We start from the raw sequence: 6,000 nt of genomic DNA on the forward strand, positions 1-6,000 counted from the left end.
TCAAAGCACTACAGATATATATACTGCCTCTGGCACGTCCTGACATCCTTGTAAAGACCCCCTGCTGCCCGGGTTACATGTAGCACCCCGCATTCGTTGGCGGGGTGCTACAGGAGAGAGACAGAGGGAGCCCCCTCCCTCTGTCAAAACTCCTTACAGCTCGCGGTCACTTCCGACCATGTCTGTAATGGTTAAACTGCTGGGACCGAAGTTACAGCCGAGTCCCTGCACTGAGCAGCACTCACAAGAACCATGGACGTGTATACTCGTCCTGGTGAGGGAACATGCATCCTCCTGGATGTATATACACGTCCATGGGGTTTTTAAGACCCTCTAGAGACCACCTGCCGACTTGTAAAAAGATAGGGTTTGATCCTATTGATCCGGTCCCACTTAGACTGTGGGCCATAGATGTAAATAAGGCAAAGTTCTTGTCCCTTCATGAGGACATATAAGATCAGACACCTCCTCAATTCTAACACGATAATCCGTTGGCATTCCACCGCTGCCATAAAAAGGACCGCCACTCTGCTATACGGCTCGGTCGCAAGAGACCAATAGGAGAGCCCATTCTTCCACTCCCTTTTAGCCTTATATATAGATGACATGTCTGTTAGCCTGGTCTCCTGCAAAAACCCATCCCATTCACCCCACCACCCTCCTCATCAGATGATAGTTTACCCATTTTTAGTGAGATGAATGTGTCCATTTTCCCTCTATATACATATTCCTCGTCCCCTGACTCTGGGCCAGTTCCCTCCCGAGACATAGATTCCCCAGGGAGAGAGGACTAAGTGTCTTCTGTGGGCCCCACCGCAACATCCAGAGCCTCACTACCCGCCTCCTCCTCCTTTGAAGAGGAAATGTCGCGGAGGGCTCGGAGCCAGTTGGAGAGACCAATCAGAGTGAGGTAAGTTGTACCTTCCCTTGGCATCTGGTGGGTGGAAGAAGATCTTAAAGGAGTACTCTGGTGCAGAGTATTCCTGCTCCTTCCTGCCCGGGCTGCAAAAAAATGAAAATAAACCCGCGGAGCACCACTACAGCTGATCGGTGCTCCGGTCCATCTTCTTCATACTTTCGTGTGTAACAAAGCGTCACATAGTGCTCAGCCTATTATGGGCCGAGGCAGAATATTGCGGCGGCCGGCGATAGGCTGAGCGCCATGTGACGCTTCATTACACACGGAAGTATGAAGAAGATGGACCGGAGGACCGATCAGCTGTAGTGGCGCTCCGCGGGAACCCAGGAAGGTGAGAGATGGTTTATTTTCATTTTTTTTGCAGCCCGGGCAGGACGGAGCAGGAATATTCTGCACCAGAGTAAACCTTTAAATCTCCCTTTTTCAGGTCACTGTGTACATACACATATTCCTTACTGTACTGATTCTGAGTTATATCCTGGATTATACTCCAGAACGGCACTCACTATTCTGCTGGTGGAGTCACTGGGAGAAATTTATCAAAACCTGTCCAGAGGAAAAGTTTGTGTGTTGCCCATAGCAACCAATCAGATTACTTCTTTCATTTTGAAAAGGCCTCTGAAAAATAAAAGAAGCCAGCTGATTGGTTGCTATGGGCAACTCAGGAACTTTTCCTCTGGACAGGTTTTGATAAATCTCCCCTATTGTGTACATACAATACATTACTTATCCTGTACTGATCCTGAGTTACATCCTGTATTATATTCCAACATAATAAATTACAGTGATTAACATGCTAAATATAACGGTTTATTATATTTGTCATTATTAAAAATTTGGTAAAAAAAAAAAAGGCTGCTTAGTCTAAAATGCCTCAGCCTATTTTGGACCCAGTCCGGCCTTACCTTAGGCCATGTTCACACAGCAGAAATTTTGTATAATGTCTGCCCAGAAAAAACAGGTGGACATTTCTCAAATAGGACTACTTAGAAGTGCGCGATCTCATAGACCACAGTGCATTTTCAAGCAGATTCCGACAAAAGAATTGAGAATTGGGATTTCCGTGCCAAATGTTTCCGCCACGAAAATTCCGCTGTGTGCACGATGCAGCAGAAACCAATTGAAAGCAATGTGACTCTGGGAATCCTTTTTTCTTTCCCAGTAACCACCCTACCCTCTATGTCTGGTATTGCAACTAATCCCTGTTCAAGCCCTGGCTACAATACCATTCACAGCCCCTAGACAAGAGTGGTGCTGTTTTTTGACAAATAAAATAAACTTTTTTTTCTTTTTATTCCATTTAACCCTGTTCCTATTTTGAGGTATGATGTATGATAAGGTTTCCCACTGCATAGTGTCATGCACTGAATATCTCATAAAAGTCCATCTGTTCCAGTTTGATTATGGTTAAGCTCAATGGGGGACATTTATCAAGGTATTTAGAGACTTTTTTTTTTTTGCTTACTCCGGCCGCACACAAAAAGTCGTACATGCGCCTAAGCACTTTTTTGTGCAACTTTTGTGGGTAAGCAAATTTCAGTTTTCACTTTGCAGTGGTCACGAATTTATGATGTGCTAATGCCGCACGTAGGCAAAAAAAAAGTCGCAAACCCTTTACAAAAAGTCACAAGTCTGCTCCAGGTCTGGCCTGGAGTACAAAACTCTTGTACATGAGCGCAATTAAAAAGTCACAAAAAAAGTCTCACAAAAGTCTCAGCTGCAATTTTTTTGCTTTGCTTATATACTCCAAATGTATCAACCCCCTGTGACGGTATGATAAATATGTAGCACATAAGCAAAACTAAAGCAAAAAATAAAATAAAATAAAATGCCTTCAGAACTTGCTTACCAAGGCAACAATGATAAATGACCCCCAATGTGATCTCCAGTGAGTTTTGGTACAGTATCAACAGTACCTATATAAGGGTGGGTTCACAGTACATTTGTAATGTACGGGTGCTGGATCCGGTTGTGAGGAGCGAAAACCGGCCGCTCCCGTATCCCAGCCGAACCCCATTCATTTCAAAGAGCCGACCGGAGTCAAACGCTGACTCCAGACGGTTCATTTTTGCCCCATATACGGTTCTCTAACTGGACCTAAAACCGTGGTATACCACGGTTTTAGGTCAGGTCAGAAAACTACCGGATATCTCCTTTAAACAAATAGAAGCATTTGTGCAGCATTTGTGGAGTTTTGGGGGCATTTTTGTACACACACCAAAAAAACTAGTGGAAACAACCTCAGGAACCGAGAAATAACACTACATGAATAACATAAAAGCCAGGGAAAGTGAACAGGATGTGTAGGGGTTAACCTAAAAGGAATCTGTTTCAGACAATGATGGCAGAGAATGGTTTGAGTTCAAGGAAGTAACCCACCAGTACCAGACTGTGTTTATACTAAGTCCGACCAGCCACAGCGAGGTACATGGCGTGCTGAGTAAGTCTCAGGCCTGAATGTATGGACTATGACGGACTGCCTGCTCCAGGCATATTGTCCCACCGCCACCGCTGAATGTTGATCCAGCAAAGAAGACTGAAGAATTCCGCAGAGATGGGGAAAAAAAAAGATAAAAAGAATAGCTTGAGAAAAATGCAAACTTTTCACTGTATGTTGTCAGAAAATGAAGTTTTCTAGGAAAGAGGGCAGCAACCTCTGAAATCTGGGTCAGTGGTGAATGGCTTCCAGCAATAACCTTTCTCCAGCATCCATGTGCGTGCGTTGTTTACTGTACGATACAAGTCAACACATCCTAGGATGTAAATAACCGAAAGTTTGCCTGGCTCTGTGCTACAAACAATCTTTTCCTATAGATAGGACAGCTCCTAATAACATACTGAACAGATTAAGGCAGTGCTTCCCGACCAGGGTGCCTCCAGCTGTTGCAAAACTTCAACTCCCAGCATGCCCGGACATGCTGGGAGTTGAAGTTTTGCAACAGCTGGAGGCCCCCTGGCTGAGAAGCACTAGATCAAGGCATTAAAGGGGTACTCTGCCCCAAAGATAACGGGGTCCCGCTGCTGGGGACCTCTGTAAGTTCTGGTGCGGCACCCAGTCATTTGGCGCACATTCAGTTCTATGGGAGGAGGCGAGACAGTTACATCATTGCTGTCATGCCTCCTCCCATTGACATGAATGGAGCTTTAAGCTTCCACGTTCCTAGCATCGCCACTGCCGGCACGGAGATCGCGGGGGTCCCCAGCAGCGGGACCCCCGCGATCTAACATCTTATCCCCTATCCTTTGGATAGAGGATTAGATGTTTGGGGCGGAGTACCCCTTTAACTTTTAACTGTGAAGGTGTAGGTGTCTGTTTCCATGGTAACCATATTATTTCATTTGCTGTCATATTTTGCCTCCGCGAGGAATTTTACCATCCCTTTAGGGGAAGATACTTTGTAATACCCTATGCCAGTGCTTTCCAAGCAGTCTGCCACCAGCTTTTGCAAAATGCCCAGATAGTCTTTTTCTGTCCGTCATGCTGGGAGTTGTAGTAGTTTTGCAACAGATGGAGGAATCCATTGTCTTAATCTGTTCAAAGGTCAAAAGGGGTTATCCAGGAAAAAATAAATGTTATATATCAACTGGCTCCAGAAAGTTAAACAGATTTGTAAATTACTTCTAATAAAAAATCTTAATCCATTCTGTACTTATGAGTTGCTAAAGTTGAGTTGTTCTTTTCTAAGTGCTCTCTGATTACACCTGTTACGGGAACTGTCCAGAGTAGAAGCAAATCCCCGCAGCAAACCTCTTCTACTATGTGCAGTTCCCGAGACAAGCAGAGATGTCAGCAGAGAGCACTGTTGCCAGACAGAAAAGAACAACTCAACTTCAGCAAGTGATATTTATTGGAAGGATTAAGATTTTTTTAATAGAAGTAATTTACAAATCTAGTATTCAAAATGGAAAAAAGAAATTGAGTACAGCTCACAATAAATTAGCCGAGGTACAATATGGTTGAACATCTACACCTTAGGTGAAATGTATATTTGAAAAAGGGAAAAATAAATGGTAACCATAACCTCAAGGCCAATATCAGCCTGATAATAGTGTTGTAGAACCTCCTTTCACAGGGCCCTTGTGAGGAGGTAAATGCAATAAATGAATGTTAAAACATAGTACATAAAACAGCACCACTGTGTGCAATGATTGGAAATAGAGTCCGTTAGTCCGGCATTTGTTAGTCCAGAATATAAGCTTTTCACAGTCCGCAAAGAAAGATGTTAAAGGGGTATTCCAGGCAAAAACTTTTTTTAATATATCAACTGGCTCCGGAAAGTTAAACAGATTTGTAAATTACTACTATTAATCTTAATCCTTCCAATAGTTATTAGCTTCTGAAGTTGAGTTGCTGTTTTCTGTCTAACTGCTTTCTGATGACTCATGTGCCGGGAGCTGTCCAGCTCCTATGGGGATATTCTCCCATCATGCAAGGGATATTCTCCCATCATGCACAGCTCCCGTGACGTGACATCATCATTGAGCAGTTAGACAGAAAACTTCAGAAGCTAATAACTATTGGAAGGATTAAGATTTTTTAATAGAAGTAATTTACAAATTTGTTTAACTTTCCGTAGCCACTTGATATATATATAAAAAAAAAGTTTTTGCCTGGAATACCCCTTTAACCCCTTAAGGACGCAAGACGTAAATGTACGTCCTGGTGAGGTGGTACTTAACGCACCAGGACGTACATTTACGTCCTAAGCATAACCGCGGGCATCAGAGCGATGCCCGTGTCATGCGCGGCTGATCCCGGCTGCTGATCGCAGCCAGGGACCCGCCGGCAATGGCCGACGCCCGCGATCTCGCGGGCGTCCGCCATTAACCCCTCAGGTGTCGGGATCAATACAGATCCCGACATCTGCGGCAGTTCGCGATTTAAATGAACGATCGGATCGTCCGCAGCGCTGCTGCGGGGATCCGATCATTCATAACGCCGCACAGAGGTCCCCTCACCTTCCTCCGTGCGGCTCCCGGCGTCTCCTGCTCTGGTCTGTGATCGAGCAGACCAGAGCAGGAGATGACCGATAATACTGATCTGTTCTATGTCCTATACATAGAACAGATCAGTATTAGCA

This window comes from Hyla sarda, chromosome 1 (assembly GCF_029499605.1).
Source record: "Hyla sarda isolate aHylSar1 chromosome 1, aHylSar1.hap1, whole genome shotgun sequence".
In the NCBI taxonomy this organism is placed as follows: domain Eukaryota; kingdom Metazoa; phylum Chordata; class Amphibia; order Anura; family Hylidae; genus Hyla; species Hyla sarda.